Below are 23333 nucleotides of genomic sequence, written 5' to 3' on the forward strand. Positions count from 1 at the left end.
ATCGGCTAAAATTATTATTTGTCATTAACTCTGTTCCTCTATAAATGAACAAAAAAATTACTACAAAGGATTCAGAAAGGGTCAACTATTTATTGAATAAATGGCCTCCAAGTCTCTTCAAATTTAACCGAAGGATCCATAGTACCACTCCTAATTTTTTCCAAGTTTTGACATGCTATCGTTTGGGAAAACCATTGAAATATAGTAGGGGAATTAGAGTCTTTCCATTTAAGTAAAATGGATCTTCTGGCTATTAATGTAACAAATGCAATTAGACGACAAGCTGACGAGGATAAGTGACTAGAGTCTATCACTGGTAGTCCAAAAATTGCAGTAATAGGATGAGGTTGGAAAGCAATATGCAGGACTACTGAAATAATATCAAAAATATCTTTCCAGTATTTTTGTAGAGGAGGACAAGACCAGAACATGTGTCAAGGAAGCTACCTCGGAATTACACCTATCACAAACAGGATTTATGTGGCAATAAAAACGAGCAAACTTATCCTTGGACATGTGAGCCCTATGTACCACCTTAAATTGTATCAAGGCGTGTCTGGCACACATTGAGGAAGTGTTAACGAGTTGAAGAATTTTCTCCTATTTCTCTGTAGGTAAAGGTATCTGAAGTTCTCTTTCCCACTCATTCTTAATTTTATCAGATGTACCTAGATGTATTTTCATAATCAGATCATAAATAAATGAATTATAATTTATACAATATGAATATGGTTTCAATTTCATAAATTTTTTGGACTGAATAAACTTATCCTGTCAAGTTCTATTATATCTAATTTTTTCTTTCAACCATCTAGAATTGATCAAGCTTTTCTTTTATGGAAAACAAGGGGAATAACATATTTTTGTGATTTATTCATGGATGATTGTTTTATGTCTTTTGAACAGTTGTCTAATAAATATAATTTGCCTAGATCACACTTTTTCAGATTAGAAATTTTCTGAATGTTATTTTACTTACCTTTCCGATATCACATCAAATTGAAGTTAAGCAAGAATTTTAAGTTTAAATCCCTATCAGAAGAGTTTAATATCATTTATTTATGATGTAATTTGAAAATATGCCTAGGTGTAGATACTTTCTAAAGGTTATGAGAGTCTCTTGCCTCCACCAGTGCATTCTGGGTGAAAAAAATCTTCCTCAGATCCCCTCTAAACCTTCTATCCCTGCCTTAAAAGGATGCCCCCTTTGATTTTATGACTCCTGCTACAAGAAAATGTTTCTACCCCATCTGTGACCCTCATTGTTTTTATACTGCGATCAAGACTCCCTCACTCTCTTCTGCTCAAGGGAAACAAATTCTGCCTACTCAGTCTCTTGTTAAAACTGCAGCACTCTATCCCAAGCAGGATACTGATGTTTTCCAACATATTGGTGTACTTCCTCAGCATGCTCTGCAACGAAATCACATTTAATGTCTGGAACTAGTGGACCCATCAGCCCAAGAGGGTCACTGATGGCTGAAGCAAGCACCAACATATCCCTCCAGCAGGGAGACCATGTGTGATAAAGTATGTATACCAGCTGTGCCCTACCCAATGTTTTACAATGATGTACTATAGTCACCTTGTTCTTATATTCTATACCCCAGCTAACAAAGGTTTCTACATACTCTGACAGCTAAAGCCTCCAGGCTTACTCAGCCCCATTTCTATTCCTTTCCAGGAAACCACCTACCAACTGTGTCCCATACCGCCATTTGCAATAAATAGGCTTCCAGAGTCACTTTGTCAATTCTCATCGCAGCCTGGCTATATTTGTATTAAATACTCATTTTTCATACAACGTTTAACATTGGAATATGCATTTCTGTATTTTTTTTCTCCAATCATTATTACCCAAGACTACATGCTACAGAAAAATCTGGGAGTTGAGCAAGACTAGCATCGCTGGTGAACTAAGTGGGGCTTTTTTTTAAATGGTCGCTTGACAGTGTAACCAAAGCGCTTGTTTCTGTTATTTCAAACCGCAGTTATACTGTATTTTAATAAGCAAAACCATTAATCTACAATAGCTCAATATCAATTGTTATGTTCACCTATCAATTCACTGTTTTTTGCAGGCACTGACGCTTCACACTCAGAGGGTGGCGGAAGTGTGGAATGAGCTTCCAGCAGAAGTGGTGGATGCGGGTTTAATGGCAACATTCAAGAGAACTTTGGATAACTACGTGGATGGGAGGGGTATGGAGGGATATGATCTAGATGCAGGTCAAAGGCACTTGGCAGATTAAGAGTTTGTCATGGACCGGATGGGTGAAGACCCTGTTTTTGTGCTGCACCTCTCTATGAGTAAATGATAGAATAATCCACATTCCACATATTCCTACCAAAGTTATGGGAAGTTAGGGGCTTTGCTTAAGATAATTGCAGCACAATATTACAAAACCATTAAATAGTGCAACAAATTCAACACCATTCACATACAAAACATTAAATTATGACAAAATTGATTATATTTAAATAGATTATTTTCGATATTCACTATTAAAATGATGCATTGATTGAAATGTCAGATGACTGCATTTACAGAGAAAGAGAAATACCTAGTTTTTTTCCTTCACAATTACCGTAATCATGATACAATTTCACAAGAAATTGCTGGATAACATCTCATTTAACAAGTCACCCTTAGTTTTGTTACTGCCTGATATGATGAGTCAATGGGAACCATCTGAAGCAATTTCCCCCCCCCCCCCAGCTGCTACAGAACAGGAAGAGAAGCTGAATGTTTTTGTCAGTAAGACTTGTTTGTTTTTCAACACCCAATTTTCTCCTTAAAATGCTTAATCTAGGTACTAATGGCTCTCAAAGTACCTAGCTAGTTTACATAGTGCTGGGAAGCAGGTCATAACCAAATCCTGCTTTTGCCCCACATCCACTCCAACTTGACTACATCAGTAAGGCACTGTAAATTTGGATCATGTCCAGGAGCAACAATATAATTGTCTGGGGTGAAATACATTTATTCATTTTTTTGGGATCTGGGCACCACTAACAAAAGGCCACCATTTTTTGTCCATACCTAATTTCCTCAAGAAGGTAGTGCTGCAGTCCTTCTGATAATGGTACTCATAATCAATGTATTTGAAGATCACTATACCATGCAATTCGGAGGAAATCCAGAGTTCCCATTCACTTGCTGCTCTTGTCTTTCTTGGTGGTAGAGTTCACTAATTTGGAATCTATCACTGGAACATCCCAAGTGAGTAACTGCAATGAATTTTGAATGGCACAGTAGTGTAGCGGTTTGCGTAACACTATTACAACACCAGCAATCACCGATGGGGAATTCAACTCCCACCACTATCTGTAAGGAGCTTGTACATTTTCCCGGGGAGGTCACATGGGTTTCTTCCAGGTGCTGTGGTTTCTTTCCACATTCCAAAGACATATGGGTTAGGGTGAGTGAGTTGTGGGCATGCTACATTAGAGCTGGAAGCATGGTAACACCTGCAGGCTGCCCCCAGCACAATCCTCTGGCTGTGCTGGTCGTTGACTCAAATAACGCATTTCACTGTATGTTTTAATGTGCATGTGACATATAAAGCTAATCTTACAAAAAAAGGTAATATACACTATAGCCATGGTGTATCAATAGTGAAGGGTATGAACAGTCAAGATGTTTAATGGGGTGCCAATTAAACAGGTTGCCAAAATGGTGTCAACCTTCTGGAAAATTAAAATTGCACCGATCCGGGCAGGTGGAGAGCACCAGACCCTACTTCTGACTTGTGCCTGCGGAAAGGCTTTGCGGTGTCAGGAGGCGAGTCATTTGCCTCCTGATAAGCTGCCTCTGTCCAACCTATAAGGAATTTATGAGAGAGGCCCAGTTGAATCTATAGTCAATCTGACCCAAGGATGATGATAGTGGAAGACTCTGTGAAGGTAACATGACTACGTGTTAACTGAAGGTGGTCAGACTGTTGCTCGTTAGGGATGGTCAGTGTCTTGCACTTTGAGGCATAAATGTTACCTGCCACTTTTCAGCCCATACTTTAACATTATCGACATCATCTATTGAGAAACCGCCACAGAACTGAAGACCCTAATAATCAGTAAACATCCTATTTTATGAAAGAAGGAAAGTCATTGAGGAAGCTGCTGATGGAGCTGGGCTACAACTGTGTCCTGAGGAATCCTTACAGAGGTACATTGGGGTGGAAATAAGGCATAACTCCAGCAACTGAAATGTTTTTACTCTGATGCCCATTGATTTCACTGTTGCCAGGGCTCTTAGACATCAAGGCAGTCACTCTCATCCTGAATTCAGCTCGTTTGTCATGTTTGGATCAAGACTGTGATGAGATCTGGAGATGAGAATATCTTGGAAAGGATTTTGGGTGTTACTTGGTGAGTCAGTCACCATAGGATGCTCAGCTTCTGACATGCTCTGATTAAGTTTATGGTCAATGGTGAACACCATTTCAGTGATAGTGGGGGACTGGCAATGGCTATGCCAGTGAATATCGAGGGTAGATAGCTGTCTTTCTTGTTTGAGATACAACTTGTTTGGACACCAATAGTACTTGGCACTGATTAGCCTGTGCTGTTCAGATCTTGCTGCAAGCAGGTGTGAGCTTCATTTGTTGCAACACTGTAAATGGAAATAAAGATTGCGCTTTTGCCAGCAAATAACCTCACTCTGACCTCATGATTGAAGGGAAGTCACTGATGAAGCAGCTGAGGATGACTGGGCCTGAAACACTGCCCTTAGGATCTCCCACAGTGATGCATGCCCTGGAGCTAGGATAATTGGCTTCCAACAACTGCAGGCATCTTCCTTTATGTGAGGTCTGACTTTAACCTCAATTCCCTTGACTCCAGCTGTACCAAGGCTTCTCCATGCCAAAGTAGTTCAGATGCTTTCCTAATGTCAAAGACAGCCACACTCATCTTTTTTCTGAAATTCAGCCCTGTGATCGATGTTTGCATTAAAGGTGGAGCAAAATAGTCCTGGCTGGTTAAGTAATGGTGACTACTCAGTGAAAAATACAAAAAATAAAACAGGAGATGCAATATTAAGCCACTTGAGTATACCCACTTCATTCCAAAACTTGTTTTCATGAGTTACAGGTGACATTGCTTCAATTTGTTAAATCACAATATTGCATCAACCACTATTGTTCTGCATTTTTTTTAAAATGGAATGCTTTCGAACAAAGTACACCAAGTTTCAGTCACTACCATCCCGGTTATAGAGTCCAGCCCTCTGCCCACCATGTCCATGCCAATCATCAACGACTCAATTTTCTGATCCACAAGGACAAGAATTTCCCAAATTGTCAATGTCATGATAATCACAGGCAAAGTCATTTCAAGGGAAACCAGCAGACATTTCCAACACACATGACACTGCCTTGACCCACTGAGCCCCTCCAGCTCCTTTGTGTTGCATCAGATTCCAGCATCTGCAGTCTCTTGCAAGTCCACAAGTCCAACGGCTAGACACCTCCAGTTAATCAACTCTACACAAACAATGCTGGAGGAACTCAGCAGGTCAGCCAACATCTATGGAGGGGAATATAGTCGACAGTCCGGGACAAAACTCTTTGCCAAAATAAATGTTGACTGTTTATTCCCTTCCATAGATGCTGCTTGACTTGCTGAATTCATCCAGGATTTTGTGCATTGCTCTAGATTTCTAGCATCTGCAGAATCCCTTGTTTTTACAAGTCCTCCCCACCACTGAGCATATCTACATGAAGCACTGTTGCAGAAAAACAACATCCATCATCAGGAACCCCCACCACCTAGGTCATGCTTTCTTCTTGCTGCTGTCATCAGGAAGGTGGTACAGCAGCCTCAGTTCTCACACCATCAGGCTTTTGAATCAGAGGGGATAACTTCACTCAACTTCACTTGCCCCATCATTGAAATGTTCCCACAACCGACTGACTCTTTCAAGGACTCTTCATCTTATGTTCTCGATATTTGTTGCTTATTTATTTATTAATTATTATTCTGTTTTTGTATTTGCACAGTTTGTTGCCTTTTGCACACTGGTTGAACACCCAATTGGTGCAGTCTTTCACTGATTCCATTATGGTTATTATTGTGTATGCCCTCAAGAAAATATATCTCAGGGTTGTATATGGTGACATGTATGTACTTTGATAATAAACGTACTTTGAACAACTCTACCAATTGGTTCATAATGACACCTAGAGGAGAATTAACAGAAATGCACACTGGAACAAAATCCATTATACCCTGAAAAAAGATGTCAATAGAACAGGGAGTTCAAGAAAAGATCATTCTCAACTAATTCAAGTTTCCAGTCAATCCAGAATGCCATGGTCCATTATCACATGGCTATAAACAATGGGAATGCTTCAACCATGAGGATGCTTTCCTCTTGGGGTCCGCTGATTTAGAATAGGGCATTAATTGTATCTGGAACCTTTCTTATTTGTAAGATACAGCTTCACACTCAATAAAATCCGTGAACAAGAGGAGCAGATTTTCTTTGAATATTGTAGTACATGACACAGCCATATTATCTGCATCCATTACTGCAACTTATTTCCTTCTTTTTCAGCCCTCTTCCACTTATCCCTTCCTAGCTGCTTACTTCATACTCCCCTCCTCCACCCACCCACTTTCCCCTTCATTTGGTTTCACTTGCCAGCTTGTCCTGCTCCCTCTCCCTCCACCTTTTTATTCTGGCTTCTACCCCTTCCTTTCCACCTGCTGACTTTCCCCAGCATTTTGTACATATATACTGCTCAAGATTTACAGTACTTGCAGAGTCTGTTATGTCCAGAATAAAAAGTACCTTTATAGCCCTCAATGCTGTATGCTTAAACCTATTTGGACATGTATATCCATGATCTAAGCATTCCAACACTAATCAGTCATGGAATATTGCTCCTCAAAACTAAAATTGGTTTTCCTTCATGCTCTGAACTGAAAGTCTACTCTTTTATTCCAACAGCACTCCAGAGAATTACTCTTTTTCCCTCAAATGTAGATTTTTGCCCAGAAAGTATACGCGGATCTGCAGTCAAGCACTGATGGTAGAGGTCACACATTGGTGGTCTTTGCTGTGGAAGCAACCAGGGATATGAACTGAGTGTGCCACACCATTAACTTAACTGTTCTAAACTTTATATTGTTCTGGCACCTGCATCAAATCATTATCATTCCTTGATGGTAATTTTCATCCTTTTATTCAGCAAGATCAAATTACCTTTTAATTCTCATTTGACTCAAGGTTGATAATGGACAAATAATTCAAAGATGAAAGTAACAAGAACAGCTCAGTTTTAACCACATTATTCTCCTTAGTTTGGCCTGTTTTTCTACTACAATTCAAATTAAATACCTGGTATCCCCAGACAAAGAGAATCAGAAAACTTTGTACTTCCAGCAAAACAAATTGTTGCAAAGTCCTAACAAATTATACAGTCATACTGTATTGTTACAAATACCTAAAAAAAACTTCTATCGTCCCTGTTCTATGCTCTGTGTTCATTATATTAGGATTCTACATGGGGGGAAAGGGGGATATACATGAAAAAAATTTGAACAGCTCAAGTTTAACCAAAATAAGTTTTCTTTTGAAACAATAAATTACATGTGGCAATATCAGTGCAGGGTCATTTGAAATTAGTACGGAAACTCTTCCTTTCCAACAGCAAAACAATATCATACAAAGGCCCACGTGTTCATCTGTTAACATTAGCAATATGAATTTTTTGGCAGCAGCCTCAAAGATGGCAAATGAAGTAAAAATACTGCATGATGTTACAAAGTATGGAAGTATGGAATACTACAATTGGCACAATCATAACCAGTCAAGAACAGGGGAGGAAAAAAAGGTCTTTCTCTGCTACTTAATGTCCTCTGCCAAAAATCCATTGAGTATTTACACCAGGTGAAAATAGAATTTAATTTATCTATAATGTTTTTCTAGCCACAGAAACCTCTTGCTTATTATCTAGGGTTCCATATGAAAAACCATCAAGTAAATGAAGCTCTACACTGTAGTCTATAGGGTCGTAGGGAATTCATATGATACTCGGACCCCAGCATGATTCACTTCCTAGATACAAGGGTATAAATTGGAACTATCAATAAAACATTAAAGGTACATTTTTTGAAGATTTAAACCATGATACTCAATTAATTTTTTCACCATCTTTCTTACCAAGACAATTTTAAAAGTATGAATTCTTAGATCCAAATTATTTCATAATTTTGTTATTTATATATAGGCTATATTGGAGCATTCATTGAACTTTAATACCTGAAAAATATTAGCAGTATTCACTCAAAAGAACCTTGAAAACTCATCAGGTAAACATAAAGAGGGTTCAGTGGTTCAGACATCATGACTCGATGGAATTTTTATGCTTCATGATCTCAGAATGCTCTTTTCAGACTTTCTTTCTAATTCTCAGTTTATGGCAGAAAATCAGAGCATAATGTTAAATAAAAATTACCTTTATAAGCTTACTAATACAAGCACACAAGAGTATGGAGCCTTTAAGAAAAAACGACCACAAAAAAAAACAACCAGAGGTGCAACAAAGTAAAATGCAATATAAATTTACAATAATGAATTGACATCCTTCATACCATTTCCCCAATACTTGTCCTTCATGAAATTTCAACTAAAGATCTGACATTGCTTAGAAAGTGCAAAATGCCAGATTTGGCCAGAAAAAAAGTGCATATTCGTCATTGGCAAGTGCAAAATGCTGAGGCAAATAGATTTCATATTTCATCTTAAGTCATAATATCTACTTTCTTCTTGAGTGAAACTGCAAGGAGAAATAGTAAATGTGCATTTCAAGGAAGCATATTCACCCTCTGGCTTTGGATTTCCAAATGCCCAGGTCGACGCTTCCTCAGGGGGATCTTTAGTCCAGACAATACAAGATGGAGCAAATTTACCTGTCGATATAATACATAGGTATCAAAAACACATGGGGATTGGTACGCCAAATAAAAATGACTGAGCCAACAACTTCAAAACTAGACATACTTAATCTGGTTCAAACTGTGGGGAACCAATCACCAACACCACTCAGCATGAGTATTAACAGTATTTCAAAACAAAAAGGACTACACCGTTTTCAGGTATTTGCAACAAGAGTTATGGATCCCATGTTATGCCTGAAACAATTATACAAAATGAAGACTTTAATCACTGTCCTATATTGACACTTTACATCTCTTTTTGCACTACATCAGACTGCACCATTCTGCTGTTTTTGTGCTCGTTGCTGTGTTTATTGGTGTATTTATCATTTCCATTATTCTGTTTACTCTGATCTCATGCAAGGAAGAAATTTCATTGCATCCTGGTGTATATGACAATGAACTAACCTGAATTAAACTTAAAACCTACAGTTACACAGAAAGGAAATGCAGTGAGGTTTAACTTTATACTTAAGTCAAGGAGGACCTCCATAATATGAACAGCTTTGGTGTAACAAAAGTTGCCTCGTGCCTCTTAATGCCTTGATTCATTGTCACAAGGTTTAGCTGTATTGCCTTGACCTGCAATACACTACTTCCAGTTTGATTAAAGGTTAGCTTGATTTGTCATAGGTACATTGCAACACCAAAACATACATTAAAATGCACAACTTGCATCAAATTAAATCAGCAAGGATTGTGCTGGGTGCAGCCTGTGAGCGTCGCCACACTTCAAGTGCCAACAACTCATTAACCCTAACTGTACATCTTTGGAACGTGAAAGGAAACTGGAGCACATGGAAAAAACCCATGCGGTCAAGGGGAGAACATACAAACTCCTTACAGACAGTGGCAGCAATTGCTAGAAATATGGTCCTGGAAGCTGGCTGGTATGTTGAAGCTATGTTAAATATATTAATTTGGCAGCATAGCACATTCAAGCAAATGCAGTACAAATCAACATGAGGTGTCACAACCAATCTCAATTGTGTCCTCACCACATATTTTGCAACACACTATTTCTTACTTTGTATGCTCCAACCATTCTACAATTCTCTGAAGTTCTAATCTGCACTAGGATGTGTGATTACAGCTTGCACATTATGGATATTTAAGGAAAGCATCAAACTGAAAAGATTTACAACCTATAACCAGGAAGAACTCAAGCACAGAAATATATCATTGCTAAGTAATTCATATTTCCATAATTGTAGCTACAAAATTCAACCATAATAGAAGAACTGTTACAGTTGTAAAAATAATTGAAACACAACAACCATTGTCAGCTGCAATGAAAATTAAGTAGAGAAATTGCTGCTTTAAATGAAGGTTCTAACTAATAGCCTCAAAAATTCTTGAATGTTATTATTTCAGCTGTAAATGATGTATGTTGATCACAGTTTAAAAACTATAAAAAATGAAACAATGTCATGAATCTATGATAAACTGGAAGTAGAACTGTGGGTGAAATATTACAAAAGTTGACTTCAGCAAAACCTCAGAAGTTCATGGTGTGTGCTTTCACATAGAAACAAAACCATCATGCACAACAGATTGACATTCTCATTTTCTAGATGTTGCTGCAGAACCTAGTAGACCAACACCACACTTAAGCATATGTGTGTGCACGCACATGCACGCGCACACACACACACACACACACACACACACACACAGTACTTGCAATTAATTTTATGCACAATTCACAGGAAAATAAAACAACCAAAGTGCTTTTAGAAGAGCATCATCTGGGGAACACAATTACCTAAGGAAATATTAATTTTAAGTTGCTTACATGTACAGTTAAAATCTACTGTTTTGTCTTATTGCATGGATCTATCAAAATGGCTTATTTCAATCAGATAATTAAGTACACTTCTCGGTAACTAAGGATGGAGAAGTGCCACAGAAAAATCACAAACACAGGAAGTTGATTTTCAAACTGAAAAAGCACTGAAAAAAATGTCAAAATCACACAGCTGATCACGTAGCACATTGAACTGAAATGTGTACTGCTTGCCCCTCTGTGGATGCCGTCTGACCAGCTCAATGCTTCTGTATTTTTTTGGTTTAATTTCAGGAATTCCAGGATATCTGATATTTTGGTTTAATAGAATAGTTATGGTTGCTTTCATACAACTAATGTCTCACTGGTGAAACTGACTCCCAAAAGTAAATCTGTTGGGATGTGCAAGACACAGACATGGAACAGTGAGTTGTGGCTGAAAGATCATAGTTGGGAGCTTAACATCCAAGGATACATATTGTATCGAAAGAACAGACAGGTAAGCAGAGAGGGCAGGTTGGCTTTATCGGTAAAAAATGAAATCAAATCATTAGAAAGAGGTGACATGGGATTGGAAGATGTAGAATCCTTGTGGGTAGAGTTAAGAAACTGTAAGGGTAAAAAGACCCTGATGTACAGGCTTCCGAACATTAGCCAGGATGTGGGATATAAATTTCAACAGGAGATAGAAAAACATGTAAGAAGGGCAATGTTATGATAGTCATGGGGGATTTCAATATGCAGATAGATTAGGAAAATCAGGTTTGTACTGGATCCCAAGAGGGAATTTCTTTAGACTAAGGGTGGTGAATCCGTGGAATTCATTGCCACAGGCAGCTGTGAAGACCAGGTCATTGGGTGTATTTAAGGCAGAGGTCAACAAGCTCTTGATTAGTTAGGGTGTGAAACTTTACAGGGAGAAAGCAGGAGATTGGGGCTGAGAGGGAAAATAGATCAGCCATGATGAAATGGCAGAGCAGACCCAGTGGACCAAATGGTCAAATTCTGCTCCCATCTCTTATGGTCTGATTAAACATGAGGTAGAAAGAAGCAAATTTTTGACAGAGAGTGGAACTTCCCTTTCCGCTACAAAGATTAAGTAGAATGAAATACTAAGAACTTCAACAAGAGCATAACACATAACACGCATTTGCCAAGTACAAAAAATTTGTCCCAGTATTTCCGTTCCGAGGATTAACTTTACAGTTTTTGTGGAATAAATGCAAATTATGTTTACCCTTTTAGTACATTGCAATTATCAAGGCATAAACATCAGCAGGTCACACATTGAACATTGGCTTCAAAATTTTACTAATAGGTAGGGCATTGTGTGGAAGACAAAAACTTCAGGCCATGAATGTAACATTCATTAATGGCTAAAATGTGAAACTTGCTTCAAAAAGAATAAGTGAGATTAATACTGAATATGCACACAAATACAGGTGTCCCCCACTTTTCCAACGTTCACTTTACAAAACCTCACTGTTACGAAAGACCTACATTAGTTACCTGTTTTTGCTAACAGAAGGTGTTTTCACTGTTACGAAGAAAGGAAGCACATGGGAAAATCAGCGCGCGTCCCAAGCAGCCACTCGAAACGGCATTCTCGCCAACATTGCTTAAACACGTGCCTGTGAGCAGCCGTTAGCAAGATGAGTTCTAAGGTATCAGAAAACCCTAAAAGAGTTCGTAAGGGTGTTACACTTAGCGTAAAACTAGACATAATTAAGCGTTTCGATCGCGGTGAACGAAGGAAGGACAAGCAACACACATCAAAATTGCTGGTGAACGCAGCAGGCCAAGCAGCATCTGTAGGAAGAGGTGCAGTCGACGTTTCAGGCCGAGACCCTTCGTCAGGACTAACTGAAGGAAGAGTGAGTAAGGGATTTGAAAGCTCCAACTTTCAAATCCCTTACTCACTCTTCCTTCAGTTAGTCCTGACGAAGGGTCTCGGCCTGAAACGTCGACTGCACCTCTTCCTACAGATGCTGCTTGGCCTGCTGCGTTCACCAGCAACTTTGATGTGTGTTGCTTGAATTTCCAGCATCTGCAGAATTCCTGTTGTTTGTGAAGGAAGGACAAAGTGAGTTTGGCTTGTGGAAGTTGACGAAGGTGATGTTGAAGAGGTTTTGGCATCCCATGACCAGGAACTGATAGATGAAGAGCTGATGCAACTGGAAGAGGAAAGGATAACAATCGAAACCGAATGCAGTAGTGAAAGTGAAGTCATCCAGGAACTGAACGCGATGCAACTGCATGAGATTTTCGCTGCAATGATAAAGTACAACTTTAATTTTGAAAGGGTGCATCAGTTTAGGGCATATTTGCAAGATGGTTTGAGTGCTTACAAAGAACTGTATGATAGAAAAATGCACGAGGCTCAGCAGTCAAGCATACTGTCATTTTTCAAGCCTTCCACATCAGCCACAGCAGACGACGAACCTCGACCTTCGACATCGAGGCGGGCAGTCATAGGAGAAGATGAGCTGCCTGTCCTAATGGAAACAGACAATGAGATGACACCCCAGTGTCCCACCACCCCAACCCCCGGGCCCCAGACAGATACCGATTTGCGGAGAATGCAGGGGTGCAGTGGTAGCCAGGAGGCACACAGCACATCTTTAAGAAAAAAGCCAAAGTAAACAAGCTAATTAATTAGGTGCCACCCGGCACGTAATTATCGGCCCAGATCAGGGGTGACGCAATCGGCAATCGCCTCTGATCTAGGCCAACAATTACGTGCCAGGCGGCACCTAATTAATTAGTTTGTTTGTTTCGGCTTTTTTCTTAAAGATGTGTTGGGTGCATCCCGGACACTGCATGCTTCGCGGCAATGTATCGGTCTGCGGCCTGGAGGTTGGGGTCCACTGCACCACCCCAACCTCTGACGACTCAGCCTAACACACCATCATCAGTGTGCTCGGCACTGTCTTCCCAATTCCGGTAAGTGATACTACACTGTACATACATTATTTCTACTTTATATAGGCTGTGTATTTTTACATGTTGTTTGGTATGATTTGGCAGCTTCATAGCTTAAAGGTTACTGGAGAAAGTATTTTTGCCAAGAGCGCTTGCGTGAGATTTTCTGCCGAGAGCGCTTGCGTGAGATTTTCGCTACGGAGAACAGTGCAGGTAATCGTTGTAGAGAAGTATTTCTAATTTATATAGGCTGTGTATTTATCATATCATTCCTGCTTTTACTGTATGTTACTGTTATTTTAGGTTTTATGTGTTATTTGGCATGATTTGGTAGGTTATTTTTGGGTCTGCAAACTCTCACAAATTTTTCCAATATAAATAAATGGTAATTGCTTCTTCGCTTTACAACATTCCGGCTTATGAACCGTTTCGTAGGAACGCTCTACCTTCGGATGGCGGGGGAAAACTGTAAACAAGTGAATGTTAGAGGAAAGTTTGCTAATGCTGATAGAGGCAGGTAGATGCTTTTACAGATAATTCTTGTTGGCCCAATGTCGAGCTCTGTGCTGTACATTTTATGTATTTCTATGTATTTAAGTATATGGATAAAATAAAGATTCAAAGATTAGCTTTATTTGTCACATTACGTTGAAACATACAGTACGTCAACAACCAGCACAGTCCAAGGATGTGCTGGGGAGAGCCTGCAAGTGTCACCATGCTTCTGGTGCTAACATAGCATGCTCACAAATTACTAACCTTACCCCATACATCTTTAGAATATGGGAAAAGACTGGAGCACCCAGAGGAAACCCACACAGTCACAGGGAGAACATACAAACTCTTTACAGACAGTTTCGGGAACTGAGCCCCAATTGTTGATCGCTGGCGGTGTAGAGCGTTGTGTTAACAAATATGCTACTGAACCATACAGACTACTGTGCCATACCAGGTGCAAGCAAATGTTAAACTTAAGTAATATATCACCTAAATAAAGACACTTGTTGAATGGAAATCCTGAAGTGCAGATTTCAGGCACAAACTTTGTGAGCTCTGCTGGAGAAATTATTTACTCTGCCAAAACAGCAAGAAACTGGAAGCTACAGACAAGAGGAAACTAAAGCAGCAAGATCAAGAAAAAAAATGCTAGTCAGCAATGATGGAGAAAACAGTCAAGTTTACTCCAGATTTAATGACACTGGTAAGTTTGAATTCAAAGAACCAATTGCTTGAACATTTTGCATTAACAGGAGGCTAAGCGATGCAACTCAAGCCTTCCAGTACACATTACCCTTGGTTGAATACCCAATTTGCTTCATATATTAAATGTATCTTTTGTGCTGATCGAAGTCTGGCAGAGCAACAACAAAGGATAAAACAGTTGCCCAAATGCAAGGTGCAGACTGCTCCACTTTGCACAAAGAATATCTACCTTCATTCTCAACTAATGGGGAATGATGACCCTGCAAAAACCCATTTCAGGAAGGTCTCAACCTCATTTCAGGGAGGTCTCAACAGGAAGTCTCAACCTCATAGCAGTCTGTGTCAATGAATTTGTTAATTTTGCAAGACATCAGATTCACAAGTGTTTTGTGAGACAGCTGACTTCAGAATTCTGTCTTAATGTGCCATGTTCACAATAGCTGCTGTCTTGGTTGATGAGCAGGCATAGTTTTTTGCCATTTCTGAATCAGGAAACATTTTCCTAATCACTTGCCTGTGTGCTTACACACCTGGAATGGCAGGTTATGCTCAACGATGAAAGATGTGAAGTACACCTCAGCTCCAGTGACCTTCTCTGTCAGACTTTGGTTTTCAGCTGAAAAGAACTGTGAAATACTTGAGCAGTCTTCCCTGCGCTTAGCCTCCCTAATCTGTTGTGGTCCCTAAAAGAAATAAAAACATAAAGTGTATTCTTATAACAGGTGTGTGCCACTTAACGTCCATTCAGACAACGTCCGATCGTATATACATCCATAGTCACACACACACATATTGCCTGCAATAGTCGGTTTCAGAACTTACTTTTTTACATCGAAATGGGGGATTTTAAATGAGTGATTTAGAAGTTCTGTATCTTCAAGTTCAAGGTTATTGTCATCTGGCTGATTGTCCACAAACAAAACAACCTCTGTCCGGACCACGGTGTAGCCACAACACATACATCACGCACACCACATAAAACAATATATTACCATATTATTTAATAATGTAATTCAAAATGCATATAAAGTGCTCAGCACAGGTAAACAGTTCACTGTCCTAATGAGGAGACCTCGGTGGGGGCTGGGTATTTATTAAAATCAGTTTTTCTTCTGAAAACAGCTGCACTTAAACCCAGCCCATTGCGGGCTTCAATGTACCTGTAAGTGGAAGTGTTTCAGGAAAAAAACCTGAAGAATTTGCTTGCTGCAAGCGTGTTTTTAAAGATGTCTTAGTGGACGATTTTGGAATTTCGGTCCAATTTAAACCCCACTCTAATCCCCTTTAAGACACCAATGTGCCCCGCCCGTATAGGACAGCCTCGCATAGTCAGGTTGTCCCCGCCAGCCTTGGGAATTTCTTCGCCAAGCTTTTGTACTTCATCACCGACAGTTGTCCGGATCATTTCCGCGTCATTACAGATGGCAGTAACCGAACTGATGGACTATAGAACAGAGAGAGAGGGCAACTGTAAAGCCCATGTACAGAGAAAACAGATAGCACAAAGAGAGATCAAGCAGGATTCATTTATTTTCTTTCTTTTATTTCCCTCTCCCTCTCTAAAAAAAAAAAAAATCGATTTCCGGGATATTGTATATAATTTGCGGGCATCAGGGAGCCGCTATTGATATGCGAGAGACACCCGGAACTCCCAGGAGAGGTGGGATGTCTGTGATGAAGGCATGGACTAACAAACATGTGAATTCAAATCTTACCACGGCAACTGCAAAATTTGAGTTGTTAGTTAACTGATATTGGAATTGCTTAAAAATAAATCTCAAAAGGAGTGCAGAAGCTGAGGGAATTCGAGATACAGTTGCACAAGTCATAGAACATTGCAGGGCAATGAGATATACACAATTCTAGGTTTATCAATAAAGACATACAGCATAAAATACAGAAATCACTCGAACTTTTATAATACAGGCCCAGCCTCTGAGTATTGCTTTCTGTTTTGACCACCTCATTGCAGGGAGGATGTGAAGGCATTAGAAAGGGCCAGAAAATATTTTCAATGGTACTTCCTGGAAAGAGTGACTATGGTTACAAGAACAGACATGACAGCTAAGGACTATTTTCTTCAGTGAAGGCTGAGGAAATATCTGACAGAAATATATAAAATTATCTCTGGACAGAGCAGGATAGTGGTAGGCTGCTTCCTTTAGTGCAGAGCTTGAGGACCACAGGTTGTAAGTACAAATGGGCAGAGAACTGATCCTAGCTTGAAGAATACCTTTTTATAATTTGAAATCTGGAATGCACTGCCTACAGATGTGATCTTAATGAGTGAACTTGATAAGTATATAGTGAGGAGAAATTTGTGAGGCTTCAGTGAAGGTGCCAAGCCTAGAATGAATGAGTTATTCTGGTAAACAGCTAGTACAGACCTGATGGGCCAAACTGACTCCTTCCAAACAATGATTATATAAAGTCATTCAACTGCAGAATAACTGAAAATGGCTCATGTTTCTGAAGGACAATTAGAAATGGGTAAATAAACACTGGTCAAACTAGCAACGTCTGCACCCTGAGAAATGAATAAATCAAGTTTTTTTCTACTAATGCAGCAAAATATTTCAGCTTTCAGTGCCTGTCTATTAGGCTGAACAAATGTGGTTAGTTTTACACAGTTCATGTGTGTATATTAAAAACTGATTTGAGTCTGCCGTGGTTAATCTAATATCTAGCATACGGTGGAGTCCTTTTCTATACCCAATTCATGTGAAGCACATATGTGGGTGACATAACCTTCTAAAAGGCCAAACAATTTACATCATCATTCTCTCTGGGCGCAAAACTTATGCAGGCTACTCTACTCTGCTGGTTGGCAATGTATTTATGGGTCAACTCACCTCCAACTTTAGCACCTGTACATCGCAACACACAAGTCAGAAGTGAGCTGTGTTAATGCCAATGCATCTAACCTTCTGTTCTACCAATGGACTCAGGAATACTGGAGAAGCACAAGTGTCTTTTGTGTCGATTGGCTGAATACTTTCCACATCCAGTCCAGGGATGGCTAGTAGATATAGAGCATGGCCTCATGGAAGTTGTCATTCTTGATTAGAAAGGCAACTGCATTTAAGTGGTTTATTTAGTTTTCTTTATTTCATTGCTTTGTTTCTTTTTAATGAGCTTCTTACATTTTAGGGTGCTCAGTTTTAAAAATTTAAATATCTTTTAAATTCTACATTTGAACGGGTTTTAAATGTTTCTGATAATCATAATTCAAAGCCATTCAATGGCTTTGTGTTCACTGTGGGAGGCAGAGGAGTGGCTACGGCATTGCTTCGAGTCGGTGGACTACGCTGTGTTCAAGGACTCATCAGAGGATCTGAACCAATACACCACAGGTATCATGGACTTTATAAAAACTGTCGTAAACGAGTGTGTCCTCACAATATCATACAGTCTTCCCCAACCACTGTCAGAGGAAAGCAGCATCCACCATCAGGGACCTCTCCCCCACCCCCCCACCATCCAGGCCATGCTCTCTTCTCACCGCTGCCATCATGAAGAGGGTACAGAAGTCTCAAGACTCACACCACCAGGTTTAGGAACAGCTGTTAGCCCTCGACCATCAGGGTCTTGAATCAGAGGGGATAACTTCACTCAACTTTATTACTGATCTGTTCCCGCAACCTATTTCCCACTTCAAAGGACTCTTCATCTCAGGTTCTTGATATTTATTGTTTGTTTATTTTTTTTATTTTTGTATTTGCACAGTTTGTTGTCTTTTGCACATTGATTGCTTGCCTGTCCTGTTGGGTCCAATCTTTCATTGATTCTATTCTGTCTCTTGTATTTACTGTGAATGCCCACAAGAAAATAATTCTCAGGGTTGTGTTATAGTGATATATGTACTTCAAGAATACATTAACTTTGAATTTTAAACTTTAAAAAAGCAATCAGGAAAATTCAGGGCATGGCCTTGGATATGCTGCCCAAGGCCTAGTCACTACTTGTAACCCACTCCACCATGTGGGCTGGCCACGGCAGCCAGGCCTCAGAGTAATCAGTCTCACATTAGCACAAAAAGTGAAGCTACAGGAAAAGCAAAACGAAGTACATACAGGTCCAGATTGATGACAATCCTGCCCATTCTATTTCAAAATACTGCATGCGCCTTCTGGTTCACCTGCTGGAAGATATGCTTGAGTAATACAAGTAGTAACTTGAAATTGCTATTACTCATAAGCTGACAGAGATGTATAGCTTCAATACTAGCTATCAGGCAAGGCTGGAATGCAAATAGAATCATTCCAGCTTGCAAGAATCTCAAGCCATAAGTGAGGTTAAAATTCACCAGTGTTGCTCTTATTGGATTTCTGAACTCAAGCTGAATCAAGCAATATAGAAACACAGAAACATAGATGGGGATCAGTGTGACAGGCAATTTGAACTAGAGTCCAGATGAAGAGTCTTGGCCCAAAATGTCTAGTGTTTATTCCCCTCCATAGATGATACCTGACTTACTGTGCATTGTGTGTGTTGCTCAAGACTTCCAGCATTTGCAGAATCTCTATGGACTTGAACTTGAGGATCAGTTGTGAAAGAATGGCACAGACAGATTAGGTGTTTTGCAACCTACTGCTCCCATTTCTCAACACCATTTCATCAAGATTTTCTCCCATTATTACAATTTCAGTCAGGTGCAACTATGGCCATTTTTTCTTGTCTGGAATCGCACAGGTTAGCGAGGAGTCACAATCATGGAACCAGTGAAGAAAATTTATTTTAAGCTAAGTTACAAGGATTTCAATTCACAAATGTTTCAGGCTGAGACCCTTCATCAGGATCCTGGCTCTAAATGTCGACTGTTTATTCCCCTGCATAGATGCCAACTGATCTGATGAAAACTTCCATGTGTGAATTTCTTACATTAATGTCCTATAATATTATTTTTCCAGAATTAAACAAGATAATAGGAATAATATTTCCACAAATGAACTACAGATGGATTCATGTTACCAAAGAGCAATGCTCTCTTGTAACCTACCAAAACAGCAACTGCTTTCAAGGCAACAAGAATCAGAAAGCTAGTCAACTTTGGAAAGTATTTCAACTGAGCCTAATTCTTCCTGCGCATTACCTCATCCACATATCAATGGTATGTGTTCAATAGCTATCAGGTTCAGGTTTAGGTTCTTTCCTAAATCAGGGACAGTCACAAGTATTGGTTGTGTGGTCTTTCTGATTGGCACAGCAGCAGTCCATACCAATGTGCTTTTGGTGAATGAAGCTTTAGGCAAGTGTCAAATAAGATGCAATTCAAATGCAAGCAAAGCAAATCATAAGCGAGCTAATTTAGCACGATTCATCCAGATCAGTGCATCTGTTTAGTGGGTAAATGTATCAGACAGTTTGGTACTACTTCATACTGATGAGACCAAGATTGATCCTTGAACAATGTCAAGTTAGCCAACCTTAAATTAATATTTCTAGGGCTACGCCCACACTAGACCGGATAATTTTGAAAACACCGGTTTCGAGTAAAAACAACAGGCATCCACACTAGGCGTTTTTCAAAATATCTCTGTCCACATTAAAACGGATATTTGGGCGAATCTACTCCTACTGGGCATGCGCAGACACATCTACAGAAAACAAGCAAAGAGGAAACGGTATAATATTTGCATTTCCGCAGCAGCGTTGTGCTATTTCCATGGGTCAAAAACTAGAGTACCAACAACAACAGCGAAAGAAAGTTTTCAACAATATCTTCGAGGAATGCAAAGAAAACCTCCACTGGAAAAAGCAGACTGGACTTCTTCGCTTAGACAGACAATGAAGTCGAGCTGTTTCTGTGAGTTACCAACGACTACAAAGTCAACAAAGCAGTGGAGAATGTGGAGATGTTTAACTCCAAACAAGCTATTAACGTAGACAATAAAGTAAACAACACACGCATGAAGCCGTCCTCTACCCAAGATCAACAAGAGGGTGGAATCTCCTGCCGCCAGACCTGCGCAGTATTTCTGACATTAATATTTTTAAAGATAGACTCAATCAAATCAACTTAGGGGATCTTGTCAAAAAAGCTCACTTTACAATTTAACTCTCACGCCGTTCACACCGACTACGCGTTATAACAGCCGTCTGGCAGTGCTTGCGCAGTACCAAGCAGAAGCAGAAAAAGCATTGTTGTCGTGGTGTTGTCATGGCAGCATTTTTAAATATCTCTGTTTACCCCATCCACACTACAAAGCGCAACAATCGTTTTCAAATTTGCACATTCTGGAGAGTGTTTCAGAAAAGCTCCGTTTTTGGGGGATGAAAACGCCGTTTCAATGTGAACGGAGGGTCAAAACGAAGAGAAAAAGCTTTGTTTTCAAAATTATCCAGCATAGTGTGGACGTAGCCTAGGTAAACACTCAGTGGCCACTTTATTAGGTACGCCTGCTTGTTAATGCAAATATCTAATCAGCCAATCATGTGGCAGCAACTTAATCCATAAAAGCATGTAGTCACGATCAAGAAATTCAGTTATTGTTCAAACCAAAAATCAGAGTGGGGAAGAAATGTGATCAAAGTGACTTTGACCATGGAATGATATATGGTGCCAGACAGGGTGGTTTGAGTATCGCAGAAACTGCTGATCTCCTGGAATTTTCATGCACGAGCTTACAGAGAATGGTGTGAAAAAGAAATAAAAACACCCAGTGAGCAGTGGTTCTGTGGGTGAAATGCCTTGTTAATGAGAGAGGTAAGAGGAAAATGGCCAGACTGGTTCAAGATGACAGGAAGGCAACAGTAACTCAAATAAACGCGTTACAACAGTGGCATGCAGAACAGCATTCCTAAATGCACAACACATCGAACCTTGAAGTGGATGGGCTACAGCAGCAGAAGACCATAAACATGCACTCAGTAGTCACTTTATAAGATACAGGAGGTTGCTAATAAAATGGCCACTGAGGGTATTGCATGTGGCCTGGGTATTAGAAGTGGGGGGAAAACATTAAGTAACAACTTATGAAGATTTCCTAGTGGACCCCCCCCCCCACGCACCCACCCACACACATACACAAAAACAAATAAATAAATAAAATGATTAAATACAAAGACATTTTTACATGAGACAATGATCAACCTGGTGATGGCACATTAGGTTTCATTTTATGTGCTAAATAACAACTTGTACTATTCAGTTTGACCAGAAGCACAATTACACTCACATAATAAAAGCAGAGAATGCTGTAAATACTCAGTAGTTCAAGCAGCATCCGTGGGAAGAAAAATAACTTTTCAAGTGGATATGTGGAAAGAAGAGGGTCTGACAAGGGCATTTGAGCCAAAGCATTAGCTCTATTTCTCTTTCCACAGATGCAGCCTGACGTGAGAATTCTGTATTTCATTTTAGATTTCCAGCAACTACAGTATTTTTGATTTTCAATACTTACTACATAGCCTCACCTATGAAATAATACACACTTTGATGTAATGGGAAGCCATCCAATGCCAGTAAATAAGAATATAGAAAGCAATGGATTTGATTCCACTTTTAAGGTTCTTGTCACTCTTACACTGCTTTCACAGACAATAGAACAGTTCAAAGGGCTCATTCTGAAATCTGCTCTTTTATGTTCACAGAAATTGTTCAGTGATACTAATATCCATTATCTTTCAATCCTTAAATTCAGATATTTTGATGGAAGCACAGCATAGTCTATTTAGTTCCCCTCATTAAGAATGGAAAAAGGCTTTAGTTCTTAGTACGACTGCAGAAAACAGAGAAAAAAAAATCACTCCAGTATTTTTATGACCTAATATAATGGGAGCAAAACTATCACTTCTGAACAGAAAGCAATTAGTGCTCAGAATCTTGTTAATTTGAAGCCAAGCTCCATTGCATTCTAACAAACCTTTATGGTTTCTGATCTGGGAAAACTAAGCAGATAAACTGAAAAGGGTTATATTGCAATACTGTTAATACCAGTTATAAGCGATCACTGAAAAGCTGAAGTGCCACATTTCCATCTGTACTCATAACATTTTACTAAAAGAAATTATTTTGAGTAAATCTTATTCATGCTGTTAATAATTTATTAACATTTTTGCAAGGGGTTTTAGAAGTGAGGAAGTTACAGGTCATTTGATAATTAAAGTTCAAAATGGTCTAGCCCAGCCTGATATCATATTAACAAGTTCTCAGTTATTCCTTACTGGGATTAACAGATCTAATAATGCACCATACACACAGGCATTTATTTAGTGGATTAGACCACAGCGTCTAGTTTAGTTTAAAAGAGAGCAATGCACATAAATAGCAAAATGCCAGGGCTTATTTGTTCATTGATGCAATTCAAAAAAGGAGGATGTTATGCCTATATTTTGTTAAAACACAAGTCAGAGGACCATACAGGGCTCAAGGTCCCATACACTGGAGAAGGATGAAACCAAAACCAACAGGTTAAAAGCAACAAACCACAGTTCTTTAGGACAGGTGACTTAACAGAGGTCTTTAAAATTGATA

General features: G+C 39.4%; 1 protein-coding gene across 5 annotated transcripts in view; it reads right to left on the reverse strand.

Moving 5' to 3' along the window:
* raraa (retinoic acid receptor, alpha a) overlaps window positions 1-23333 on the reverse strand; it is a 735685-nt gene that overhangs the window by 583919 nt on the left and 128433 nt on the right. Inside the window, exon 3 of one of the 5 annotated variants that reach the window (XM_063037127.1) lies at window positions 15388-15540. The exons of the other annotated variants lie outside the window; for them this stretch is intronic. The gene's annotated coding sequence lies outside the window, so the exon portion shown is untranslated. The remainder of the gene's footprint in view (window positions 1-15387; window positions 15541-23333) is intronic. 5 annotated transcript variants of the gene reach the window in all.

Source organism: Mobula hypostoma, chromosome X1, assembly GCF_963921235.1.
Source record: "Mobula hypostoma chromosome X1, sMobHyp1.1, whole genome shotgun sequence".
Taxonomy (NCBI): Eukaryota; Metazoa; Chordata; class Chondrichthyes; order Myliobatiformes; family Myliobatidae; genus Mobula; species Mobula hypostoma.